At 35.2% G+C, this 14,472-nt stretch overlaps 1 protein-coding gene across 4 annotated transcripts in view; it reads right to left on the bottom strand.

Annotated features, from left to right (window-relative positions):
• The window catches only part of PNPLA7 (patatin like phospholipase domain containing 7), a 223,467-nt gene that overhangs the window by 106,293 nt on the left and 102,702 nt on the right, over positions 1–14,472 (bottom strand). The gene's annotated exons all lie outside the window — the stretch shown is intronic.

Raw genomic sequence — 14,472 nt, forward strand, 5'->3', positions numbered from 1 at the left:
TATATGCTTGATTCTCTTCAAATAAAATGCCAATTCCACAACGTACACAAATAGCAGAAACAAAGAAACCCATTTATCTGAGTCAATAGCAAAACAGAAAACAGAGAAAATATACATATGAAAATATATACCAGACAATATATTGAATGAAGGAGCTCTCCCCCTTCGTTCAAGGTAATCCCAACTCAAGACAGTCCCAGATCTAGCAAAGAATTGGAAAATGGGTAGATGCTCATCATTTGGGGAATGGATGAATAAGTTGCAGTATATGAAAGTAATGAAATATTATTTTCTATGAGAAATGTTGAACAAACTGATTTAGAAAGGCCTGGAAAGATTTACATGATGATGCTGAATGAACCAAGCATACATTGTATACAGTAACAGCAAGATTGTGTGATGATCAACTATGAAAGACTTGGTTCTTCTCGGTGATTCAGTGATCCAAGGCAATCCCAATAGACTTTGGACAGAAAATGCCATCTGCATTCAAAAAGAGAACTATGGAGAATGAATGTAAATTAGCACATGCTATATTCACTTCAGTTTTCTGTTTTTTTTCCTCTCCTATGGTTTTTTTTTCCCTCTTGTTCTGATTTTTCTCTCTCAACATGATTCATAAAGAAATATATATTGAAAAAGTTAACATATATGTATAATCAGAAAAAATGTTAAATTAAAAAAAAAGAGAGAGAGAGTATGTCTCTCAGATATCACCCCATGGGAAATTCCCTAAAGTCTTTGGTGTAGCTGGCTGGGGATATAAGAACATGAAAATGGAGACCACCAGATCTCTCATGACATGAGTCTTTTCCTCAGCAACCTAAAGTAGAGTTGACATTATTCATTTTTTCTCTCAAAGCTGAAGTCAGAAGACCCCAAAGTAAATTGAAGAAACTCCTCCCAGCTTCTCAAGCTGGCATGGGTGCACTGATCTTCATCAGTGAGAAAAAGGTCTTAAAGCAAAGGGCTTTGGGATTTGGATTATTACATTTACAATAATATCTCCTCTTTGGATCTGGTCATTCAGGCAGTCAACTTCAAAGTTATTGAGTATACTACCGTATATATACCAGATCTTTTATCTTGTCCATAAAGACAGCACAAAAGACTTTGTCAAATACCTTCTGAAATCCAAACATACTACATTTATGAATAGTCAGGCTGCTTTCAGGAAAATGTAAACTCTTTTACTAATCCCTAAACTTCCCACGAAAACAAAAGTCTATCTTTCTATTTATTTTATTTTTATTATAAACCCAGCAAACACAAAAAAGAGCATTTCTAGACATAAAACATGAGAGAAAAATGGGATTGAGCACAAAATTATGAATCTCTACACTACACAGAGTTTGCTTCTCCTTTGAAGTATACCATTAATTTCAGCATGTAACTTTGAAAGCTGTCCTGCATGTTCTGATTATATTTTTTTCTGAAGGACTATATTTTCATTAACATTTCACCTGTGTTGATCTCCGAAAGAATAAAAAAAATATGAAATAAAGAGTGCTTGGTGGGTATAAGCAGGTTACAGTATATAACCAATAGGGAATTCTGATGAAGAGGAATAATGGCTATTATCAAGAAATTATATGTCAAGAAGAGAGGCTGGTTATATAGCAAGAGCAAAGGATGACAGGTTGATGGCCAGAGTACTCCACAAAGTGAGGAATGCCTTCAGAAAATGGTAGGCCTTCTGTGGTAACCTTATAGAAAACATGAACAAGAGTTGATCAACATAGTCAGGCAATGGTGAGTTGTGATCTTCATCATTAGAGGGAATTCCTGAATCAGTGAGACCACAAAACCATTTTAGTATGGAAATCAAAAGCTCTGCTCTGGCCTCTGATATATTCCACTATATCTCCGTGGGCAAGTAATTTTCTCTTTAGCAATTTTATCTGTACAATAGATTTTGTTAGTATCATTTATTTGGGGGAATAAATGCATTCAGGTTAACTATAAATCAAATTGTACTGTACAAATGTTTGATTTGTACAGTTTGTAGCAGCCCTTTGTGTAGTCGCAAGGAACTGGAAACTGAGTGGATGCCTATCAACTGGTGAATGGCTGAACAAGTTATGGTATGTGAATGTTGCGGAATATTATTGTTCTATAAGAAATGATCAGGAGGATGATTTTAGAAAGGCCTGGAGAGGCTTACATGAACTGACACTAAGTGAGGTGAATAGTACCAAGAGAACTTTGTACAAAGCAACAAGTTCATGTGATGATCAATTCTGATAGATGTGGTTCTTTTCAACAGCAAGATAATTCAGGCCAGTTCCAATGGTCTTACAATGGAGAGAGCCATCTGCAGTCACAGAGAGGATGTGGGAACTGAATGTGGATCACAACATAGCATTTAAAATTTTTGTCATTGTTGTGGTTTGCTTGCATTTTGTTTTCTTTCTCTTTCTTTTCCTTTTTGATCTGATTTTTCTTGTGCAGCAAGATTATTGTGGAAATACATATGGAAGAATTGCCCAAGTTTAACATATATTGGATGACTTGTTGTCTAGGGGAGAAGGTGGGGAGAAGGGAGGGAAAAAAAATTTGGAACATAAGGTTTTGCAAGGGTGAAGGATACTTCAACAAAAGGATACTTTCAACAAAAGTATCCATGCATATGTTTTGAATATAAATAGCTTTATTTTAAAAAGATCAAACGTATTAAGGTAATTAATCCTTCTTTTCTACTGACTTCTATTTTAAGATGTGTGATCCCACAGAAGACAATTCCCTAGTATATCAAGTGGAAAATATTTTTTGAGGAAAGGATTAAGCTAGTGAACAATCTTATGTGTGGTCAAATGAACAGTTCATTGGCTCTATTCTTGTCGAAAGCTGCAGTTTCCTTTTAGTTTTGTTTTTTTTCATTATTGTGTCAGCCACAAGAGGTATTGTGTTAGGCACAATAAAAAAAAAAAAAAAGAAAAGAAAAAAAAGCAGGACCAGATGACAGTTGGGTTTAAAAAATGAATCTCTCCTTAATGAGCTTAGGCTAGTTGGGGAGACCAAGACAGGACACACAAGAAAAGTTAACTTCATAACAGAACCTTTTCTCTGCCATGTGACATACCCACCCACAATTTCTTCAGCTTCCAAACCATGCACATCAAGTTAGTGACCTAAACAGTACTTTAATTCTATATAATTTGTTTCAGTTATAATAAAAGCACACAGCTGTGTACTTATAATCCTCTCCCTGTAATTTCAATTTCACCATGTTTCTCTTCTACCATGCATGCAATGAAATCATGATTTGAGTCGCTCTGGCTTTACTGACCATATTTTAATTAGATTTCCTAAGTTACCCCCTACCATATAAGGATATTACTGATAGTAGGTGATTCAATATTTCCAACAAGGAAACGTGTCTCTCCACTCCCCATCTCTAATCAAAACAAAAATTAGAATAAAACCAAAAAAAATTAATAATGCAAAGAGATCTATTTATATGCCTTGTAAATCAGGAAATTATATAGATTACCCACCATATATAAAATACTATGCTAACTCCTTGTAGAGAATGATGCAGGAAAGACATTCCTCAATCTTGAGGGACTTAAAGTCTTACATAGTATATAGAACAGAAGTGAAAAGGTACCCAAAAACTATACACTGCTGGAACAGATAAGCACACAAATATTCATCACTAAAAATGACTCCACTTTCACAAGAACATGCTCACTCCTAAGCCTTAACACTTTCCCCCCCACCCTGAGGCAACTGGGATTAAGTGACTTGCCCAGGGTCACACAGCCAGGAAGTGTAAAATGTCTGAGATCACATTTGCACTCAGGTCCTCCTGACTTCAGGTCTGGTGCTCTACTCACTGCACCACCCAGCTGCACCTACAACATTGTTTCTGTCTGTAGTACTGAAACTGTTCCCTCAGAGGTCACCAGTGACTACCTAAATCTTTCCTAGCTTATCAATTCTCCACTCTTATATAAGGGTTCTTCACCTTTCCTGTGTCATGAATCTTTTGGCAGATTGGTGAATCTTTTTTACAGTTAGTTCCCTTCTCAGAATGTTTTTAAATGCATAAAATCAGGATTATAAAGGACATAATACATTGATATAAAATCAAATGAAATCTATTTTTTATGTTTACAGACTTTATTCCTTTTTCGACTCCTGATTGTTTGAACTTCTTTTCTCATTATTCAATTTCAAAGCCCAGAAAAGAGAGGGAGGGCCTTCCTCTGAGAGGTGAGTTTTCCTGAAGCCTCCATTTTGAAGTGCCCAAGTCAAACATGCTCACTTCTTTACTCCTCTGTCAACTTTACTCCTGACTCTCCAGACTTCCTTCTCCATTATGCCCCTTCTTGCTTTTTTATAGGTTGTTTTACCCCATGGAACATAAGCTTTTTGAAGACAGGAAATCTTTTTGTCTGTATTTATATTCCCAGCATCTAGCACAGTGTCTGACACACAGTGCTTAATGAATATAAATGTCTAGTAAATATTTGCTGGCTAAATAGTAGGTTAAGAACCCATGCTCTACAGCATTTGAAACTGCTTAAAACCTACTTTTTAAATGCTCTTTCCTCTGTTAGCTTCAATGACACTGAACTTTGCTAGTTTTTATTATACTCCCTTAAGGCTTATTTCTGCAGCTTTTTTCTTTCTAGTCTCTCACCCTCTCCCCCTCTTTCCTTTTTTCTCTGTCTCTGTCTCTGTCTCTTTCTCTCTCTCTCTCTCTCTCTCTCTCTCACACACACACACACACACACACACACACACACACACACACACACACTTTTTCTCTCTGTCTCTCTGTATGTCCCTCTCTCTCCCTCCCCCACTTACAGAGCTTCCACTATCATCACTTTTTGTATGTCTTCTCCATCTCTCCCTCTAACCCTAACCTATCACAAACTTAAAATCCATACTCATAATTATGTACTCAATATCTTCATTTGAATATTGCACCTTGAACTCAACATACTCCAACCCAAACTCATCATTTAGCATTTTCCGAATCTCCACATCCAATCCTGACCTCCTTGACAGGCCTAAAACACAAAGTTATAATTACCTATTAAACATCCTTGTCTTAATGTCTGAATCTGTGACTACATTAAAATGGACATCTCTCCAATGTCACAGATTTAAAACTATATATAGTATCATGTGCAAATCTAATCCACGTTCTATCATAAATTCAACATAGGAATTCCAATCAATGCACTGAAGGTTTCCTTTATCTCTTAAGGATACTTAAAAAAAAAAAAAAAAAAAAAAAACATGGCTCACTACTTATTCTTCATTCTTTACACATGACTACCTGATCTTCTCTCTCTGTCATATTTTTTTATTATATTGTTCATAGTTTCTCTTTATATTTCTTCATTCTGTCTTCAAAGAATATTTCTTATATGCTTCATTCTTCTCACTCCCTCCATTCTCATTTTTAATTCTTCAGAGACTGTAGAGTCTCATGACCTGTCACCATATAGCACACTAATAATGGTATTAAAAAGATAGATCATTGTTCCTGGGGAAAAATTTGGGGTTATTAAAACACCTGGGCAATTTCCCCAAGCTAATCCAATCCATTATCTTCCTTCTTTTTAATTCTGAGCTCAATTTGTTATTCACTTGTATAGCCTGTCCAATATCTATATAGTGATGGATGGGTTCAATAGCTTATCCTCCATGTCATAATGTAGACAATAGGTATTCTTCATCCACTTAGTTTTTCCTAAAAGGATGATTGGATCAAAACCATTTTGAGTGCTGAAATGTTTCTAGACTTAATTTAATAGGCATGATGTGACTGGCAAATAGGAGCATACTGCACATTTTACTGACCATCCATAGGAAGTTTCCTAACTTAGATTTTGTACTGCATTTTCTCCATCAGAAGGAGAATAGCTTTGACAAACTTCTATTTCCATGTTTTATTCCTCACTGTATATTAACGATCAACATATTAAATAAGATTTTTTTGTTTTTTGGCTGTATCTGTCAAGGAAACTTGAAAAGAAAGGAAGGTAGATATCTTATTGGAAGAGCATTTTTAGAGTGGTACTGAAAAAAGTGCTTTAAAAAAAATCGACAAACTATAAGTAGGGTTTATTCTTGTATGCTCTCAATGTTTCAGTAAGATGTGTAATGACAAATATGTGCTCTGCTATATAGTATAAGAGATGCTTGCCTGTTCTATACTCTCATACAGCATGTCCTTAATGCATGTATAAATTATTCTTATAAAATTTCTAAAACTAGGAATGGTTGGTAGTTTGGATATTCTCTTGGTCACATATTTTAAGGCTATTAACTAGATCTGAGGGTTTTTCTCCTATAATGTTGGTATTTTTCCATTCTTCAGATATCACGTGAATCAATACCCCAATACCTCAATACCTCTCAAAACTGTGTCGTCTTCCCCATGGATCTCCTCTATGTTCAATTAAGTGGATTTTCCCATCTTCTTTTTAATTTTATTTCTACTTCCGTTATAAACATATTTAGGAGTGTGATATTAAAGAGTTCCAGAGCTATGTTCTACTGTCTTTAATTAAAAAGATTTTTTAAAAAATCTTTTTCCCATTTTTCTTTTCTTTTCTAGGTTTGTTTGATTTTGACAAATTGGTGGTCATACTATACACAGACAGCTGATTAGGGAACGATAGCTACTTTACTAACAAGTTGTTTCATGCCTTTAAAAGAAAAATAAAATTCATTTTTTATTAGGTTTTCTCATGTCTATGCCTTCTCATTCTTTTCTTGAATACAGTATTCAGAAGGTATAGGTGTGAAGTTTCTGTGAAATCTGTAAGTCTTCAGCATCTCTCATTATTTCTGATCCATATTTTCCAACATTTTTCTTGCCAAATCTACCTATTCCCAAGTTTGCAATGGAATCGCCCAGTAACATTTTAAAATTATATGTAGTATTTTAAGATTTACAAAGAATGTTAACTCAACTGATCCTTTCAGCTGCCAAATCTAAAGGCCTTTGCTCAGTCTTCTTGACCTTTCTGAATCCTTTGATACTTATGATCACCTTGTCCTCCTTTGTAATCTCTTCTGACTAAATTTTTATGGGTGAAACTTACAGGAATTAAAGTTTTTCTATTTTGCTAATTATTTCTTCTGTGCAGGCCACAAATTATATTTTCACAATTTTTATTTCTCTTTTAAACTATTCATCCTGCTGTGGTTTCATACTCACATTTTCCCTGCCCCCGAAACAATTAGGGTTAAGTGACTTGCCCAGGGCCACACAGCCAGGAAATGTTAAGTGTCTGAGGTCAAATTTGAACTTAGGTTCTACTGACTGCAGGACTAGTGCTCTAAGCACTGTGCCACCTAGCTGCCCCTAGTTTCATACTCTTTGGGGAATCTAGAAGATCCTCTGCTTCATCAGATATTGGTACCTTTTCCTTTGTTTTGTAATACCTATTCACAGATGTCTTAATTCTTTTATCTGGTCTGGAGATTATATTCTCTTCTATTAGTATCTTCTCTACTGATTTATATACTTATATTCAAGGACTTTAAATGAATTTTCTTCCTCTTATGATCCTTGGAAATTTCAATCTATTTTCTTATTTTCCCTTATTGTTCATTTTCTGACTTTCTCCCCTTTAATGGACATTTGTCTGGGGGCTGGATCACAAAGTACCTCATTCCTATCACATGCTAGGCAATTCTTGGTTCAACTAACCTATTATCTCTACCTCCAGGGACTCCTGGGGAGACAAAAATGCTGGATGTTAGGTTCTTTCTTTCAGGCTCAGTAGAGTCACACACACACACAAACACATACACACACACACACACACACACACACACACACACACACACACACGGCTTGCTCCCTGTTTTTCCATTTTCTGAAAGATCTCTGGTATGAAGAGTGTGATACACTATCACTGCCTGATCAAATTTTTGCCATTTCAATTTCTTTAGTACTAAAAAGAAGGGACGTGAGATAGGGCATGGAGAAGAGTTCTACTGGGTGGCAGGGATGCTAAATGCCTTAAGTTAAGAGCTGGAAAACAGCTTTCTCTGCTGTTAGTCATTAAGTTTTTATCTTATACAAATATGGTACTTGGTATTCCATGAAGACAGTTGATACACTTTATCTATGGCACATAATTTATATTTTATAGAGTTTTGAGAGGTGGGGATCAAGAAAAATATCTAGTCTTCCATCTTACTAGCCTAGGTTTTCTCCCTGGTTCTTCTATTTGATGGAGTCTCCCTTGTGGGTCTTTCATCCACATCATAATTCCCAACCATGGTTATTTCCCAAGGTTCTGGCCTGGGTCCTCTTTTTTCTCCCCTCTATCTTCTCTCATTTGGTAATCTTATCAGCTACCAAAGGCTTAATTATTATCTATATGCAGATAATGTCCAAATCTGTATCTCAGCCCTAATCTTTCTTTTAACCTCCAGTTTCATATCTACAAGTGCCTAATAAACATCTCAAACTAGATGACCCATGGTTATCTTAAACTCAACATGTCCAAAATGGAATCCACTATATTTTCCTTAAAACCCTCTCCCTCAACAGGTCAAGTCTGGATTACTCCAATGCTTGCTGGTTGGTCTCCCTTGCCTCAGATTTCTCCTTACTCAGCTCACATCTTTCATTCCTAAAGTAATGGTTTGACTGTGTCACAGACAATGCCCTCTTGGCCCCTCCCCTGCTATCCCACAAACATTAGTGGTTCTCTATTACTTCTGGGATCAAATATAAAATCCTGTTGGGCTTCTTCCTAATCTAGCCTCTTCCTACCTTTCCAGTCTTCTTACTCATAACTCCTCTCCAAATACTTTTCAATATAGTAGAGACTCCTCAATGTTTCTCAAACAAAACTCATCTTTTTACTCTGGGCATTTTCACTGGCTGTCTTCCATGTTTAGAACTCTTTCCCTCCTTATCTCTAGTTCCTGGCTTCCTTCAAGAGTCAGCTAAAATCACCTTCTAAGCCTTTCCTGTTTTTCTTTAGTGCTAGTGCCTTCCTTCTGAGATTACCTGCCTTCAAGGAGCTTACATATAGGACTAATACGTGTAAATGAAAGATAATCACTGAAACCTCTAATATATCTTAGGGTTTACAGGGCTAGGACCATGCCTTAAACACAAATCATTCTGGCTCTCATTGACTGACCAAAAATAAGGCCCAGGCCAAGCTCCACTTGGTCATAACTTGGACCCTTGAAGATAGCAATTGTTTCTGTTTTGGCTAGAAACCCTGATAGTCTTCCTCTCCCAGATTTTTTTTTTTTGGCTAGGTTAAAAGAAGTCATTCTCAGATTCATTTCTTACCTAGCCTTAATCACTGATTGGATGTTGCCTCAGTCAAACTGAAAACTAAAAAAGATCAAGGTCTCCCACTGCATCTCCTGTTGTCCTGATCTATATCTTGCCAATGGACCCAGATGGCTCTAGAGGAGAAAGTGCAGCTGGTGACTCTATACAGTACTCCAGCAATTATATTCATGGACCTCTTTTTGCAAAAAATTATCATGAACACTGCTATACAAGATGATCAAGTTTCCTATGAAATGATTTTTTTTGATTGTCTTTGAACACACAATTAACTAATTCTACCAACTCCTTTACTTGTCTTTATCTGAGCCTGAGCCAACTTTTCATTTAGCTAAGTCCTCTCATACGTGAGAGCAAAAATGTTGACTAATATAATTCAGTTCCTTTGAGAATATATACATTCATTTTGGGGATCTCAAACTTAAGAGGACAAACTTTGTGATTCTTAGCACCCTTTGTCTCCTTTTCCATCCTCCATCATCACAATGTTGCTGCACAGGACTGAGAATCATTTTATATTTTTGTTTCTTGGGTTTCCAGAGGCAAAAAAATTCATCACAAAGTGACCCACCTTTTCATATATAGGTTTACTAGTAATTACTCTTTTTTTACAACATTGGACTTGGAAAGCAGTTAGTCTGCTGTTTGACCATACTTGAAGTTTTTCTAGAATGATAAACACTGCAAGAACTAGTACTCCACTGGCATTACCTTTGAGAACTAAGAGTTCCCCTTCAAACTCAACAAATCTCTATTTCTAGCCCTGATTACTTTCACAAGCTTAAAAGAGTTATGTAATTATTTACTAGACATCTGCATTCAAATATTTCATCTCAAATATAATAACTCAAACCAAATTCATCTAGCAAACTTCATCCCCTTTGCCCAAACATTTTTCTCCTTTTGATTTCTTATTTCAGTTCATGTCACTTTCATTGTCTTTGTCACCCAAGTTCTAAAACTTTGCAATAACCTTCAAATTTGGGAAATTAGGTAGCAATCAATCCACTGGTATTTCCTATCTTTGAAATGCATCTCAAATTCATCCCCTTTCTTTCCTATGTATGGTATTGTTCTTATTATTTCTTTTAGATTTGTTCTTTAGTCATAATATATTTAGCAGAAATATATGGAAAATATGATTACAAAATTACAGAAGTACCTAGCCTTGAAGAAAGAAAAGAAAGAAAAACATGGATCAGTCATCATGTTAATATGGTTCAGGACACTCCAGTAATTCAAAAGATGTTTGATTTCAGCAGTATGGTTATTTCTTCCATGCTTTAATCCCTGGTTTTATGAGCTGCTATGAACCCAAAAGAAATTAATCATCCAGTAACCAGAATTTCAGTAATCGGCCTCTCTGAGCAAAGCTGTTTCTCAAAAGACAGAAATCCAATTTCATTACTAGACCTATACTTAATGCTATTCTAATGTAGATATCAAAGCTTATATTCTATTGTCATCACCTTTAGAAATCACCTCCATACCACTACTAAGAATCAGAGTAGAATTTCAATGAAGATGATAAGACATTCTGTGATACTGAACACATTACAATTATAATTAATTTATAAATTAATTTTGCCAGGGTTTCTGTAGGAGGCAGAAAACTCTTGAAGCAATGCATCCTAACAAGCACACTAATACATTGTTGATGGAATTGTGATTTGGTCCAATTCATTTTGAAATACAATTAGGAATTATTCAAGAAAAACCACTTTATTATTTATATTCTTTGTCTCAGAGATCTCACTGTATCTCCTTGCTCTGTTCTCTCCTCTCTCCAATCAGCTAAGTTGTCCTGAACAATAATACCATCTTAGATATTCGTGTATGCATGACCCTAAAGAAAAAAATGGAGACCCAGAGAGGGAAAAATCAGGAGGGAGAAGTGGTAAGTGAAGTCAGGGAAGGTAGAAATTCTGAAACTAACATATATCTCTAAGGAAATCAAAGAGAGAAAAAAGAGGTCTCATGTACAACAGAATATTCATAGCAGCATTATTTTGTGGTAGCAAAAAACTGGAACCAAGTGGGTACCCAACTATTGTACAAATTGTATTACGTGAATATAATCAAATATTATTGTGCTGTAAGAAATGACAAATGTGAGAAATTTTGAGAAAATTGATACAAAATGAAATAATCAGAATCAGGAAAGCAATAAACATAAATGACTATAATAATGTAATTTTAAAAAATACTAATATAAAGTTCAACATTGTGCAATTATAATAAATATAACAACACTGTGTAGTAATAACATAATATGGGCCCTGGAATGAGGAAATGTATCTTGCTCCTTTGATTGAAGTAGTAGTGGATTACTTGTATTTAAAAAGAAGACATAGGAGCAGCTAACTGGTGCAGTGGATAGAGCACCAGCCTGAAGACAGGAGGATCTGAGTTCAAATTTGACCTCAGACACTTAACACTTCCTAGCTGTGTGACCCTGGGCAAGTCACTTGATCCCAACTACCTCAGCAAATAAATAAATAAATAAAGGATCTTTTAAAAAAAATAAAGAAATAAAATAAAAATAACAAATAAAAAGACACATTTTTTCCAAAAATAAGCTGGTAGTATAGTAGATAGAATCAGGAAGACCTGAGTTCAAACAGGACCTTAAACATTTGTTAGTTGTGACCCTAGGTATTTAATCTTAAATCATTTAACATCGTTCAGTCTTGGTTTCCTCAAATGTAAAATGTGGATTATAATAGCACCTACCCTACAGGACTATTATGAGGAACAAATGAGATAGCAGTTACTTAAAGCACAATTCCACAATGCCTGGCACACTGTGAGTACTATATAAATAAATGATCATTCCCTTCCCCAAGTTGGGTTTTTATTAAGGAAGTGGAAGGAAGCACATGGTTTGATTTGAGATAGATGAGATATAGAACATATGAACAAGAATGGTCCCATTTGTATTTCTTGGAGAAAGGGAGTTAAAGCAACTTGGGGTTGGGGAGGTGGAGATGGAGAAAAACTGTGATATAGTGTGGAAAGAACACTGATTTTGGAATAAGAGAATCACATTTGGGTCCAGCTTTACTACTTAATACTTGGCAAGTCAATTAACCTCTCTGTGGCTGTTTCTTCATCTACATAATGAGAGGATTAGACTAGATGGCCTCAGAGGTACCTACCTTTAAACTCTAAAACAGCATGTTCATTCTTACTGACAACACTCTACTTCAGGCTCTCATTTCTCACTTGGATTACTGCAACAGCCTGCTGATTCACAGCAATTCAATAAACATACAGTAAGTACCTATCATGTATAAAATACTATTAGTTTATAGGAATATATAGGTAAAAATGACATAGTTCCTCCCCTTAGAGACATTATAAAATATCAGGGTAGATTTGATGTGCACAGATAAATATACTAAAAATTAAGGAATAAGGGAAACAAAGGAAATCTCCAAAGTGATCCACTAGACTTTGGCATGTTGCCTTGAAGGTAAACTGTCTTGATTGATAAGTAAATGCAAACTCATGTATCCCACTATCAGACTCCAGATCATGCATCCTATCCTACCTCAACTATCTAATAAGACAGTCTTCCCTGAGGCTGCTTTCCTATAGAAGCAAATCCAGATTTGTTCATTTGACATGCATTTAATTCATTTTTAATTTCTTACACAAATGTAATTGTAAGTTATGATATAGGCTCTGTTCTCAAGGAGCTTACAATTTAATGGGGTATATAAAAATAACTAAGCAGGAGGCAGTACATTAGGAAGAATAGATTATTTTCACAGTGGCAAAGAATAAATTGAAGAGGAGATAGATGGGAAAGATGAAGACCAATTAGTGAGTTTATCTAATTGTCTACATGAAAATAGATGAAAACTAGAAGTAAAGTAGTTACACTGGGAGTAGAGATTAAAGATCCCATGCAAGAGATACCAGAGAAGTAGAAATGAATAGACTTTTCAAGTGATTAATTGTGTGAAGTAAGGAAGAGGGAAGAAACAAAGATGATTCTGAAATTATCAGCCTAGGAAAATGGTAGGGTAATGGTATAAGAACAGATGTAAAGAAGTTAAGGAAAAAGAAAGGAATCTTTTTTTTTTTTTTAAATGGGAAAGGAATATCTCAAAAGGGAAAAGTTAATTGTTCATTTTTTTTTTTTTTTTTTTGGCTGAGACAATTGGGGTTAAGTGACTTGTCCAAGGTTACACAGCTAGGAAGTGTTAAGGGTCTGAGGCCAGATTTGAACTCAGGTTTTCTGACTTCAGGGCTAGTGCTCTATCTAATGCACTACCTTTTCTGACTTCAGGGCTAGTGCTCTATCTACTGCACTACCTAGCTGCCAATAATTGTCCAATTTAAGATATGTTAAATTTAAGGTGCTGGCCAGATATTCAAACTGAAATACATAGTAGGCAGTTGAAAACAATAAACAATATATCTAGAGTTGGAAAGAACTTCATGGACCATCTAATCAAACATCCTCATTTTAGAAATAAGGAAACTGAGGCACTGAGATGTAAAGTGATTTGTTTGAGGTCACAAAACAGATGGAATTTGAAGCAGGGTCCTCTGACTCCATAATCAGTGAACTTTCTATTGTACCATCCTGTCTCTCAAAGAAGACAGAGACCAAAAAAAAATAGATCTTGGGGAAACCTTAATATTTAAGAAATGGGAGGAGGATGATTAATCAGCCCAGGAGACTTCAGAATAAAAAAGTTCAGAAAGGTAAAAGGAATCATGAGAGTACAGTGTCACTGGAGACAATGGTAATCACATGTTGAGACAAACAAGTTTTCTTTCCTTGGTCTTTACAAATTATTTTGTTTGAACACTGTTTTGTACTTGTCATGTCCTGTTATGTGTTATAGAAGATGCATATTTGTGAATATCTTCTAAAAATCAGAAATTCCATGAGGGTATAAACAATGAATTGTTTAATCTTAAAAAAATTTATGCACATATATGTGTTATATTTATATGTATTATATATAATACACATATCTTTTTTTAATTATAGATTTTTTTCCAGTTAGCAAAAATGTGTCTTTTCTCCCTCTCATTTCAATCACCATGCCAAATTGAGAACAACAGAAAAACAAAGCCCGTTACAAACATGAATAAGTAAAAAAATTTCCACATAGGCTATTTCCAAAGAAATAGATTTCTCATTCTGTACTCAG

This window comes from Antechinus flavipes, chromosome 2 (assembly GCF_016432865.1).
Source record: "Antechinus flavipes isolate AdamAnt ecotype Samford, QLD, Australia chromosome 2, AdamAnt_v2, whole genome shotgun sequence".
Taxonomy (NCBI): Eukaryota; Metazoa; Chordata; class Mammalia; order Dasyuromorphia; family Dasyuridae; genus Antechinus; species Antechinus flavipes.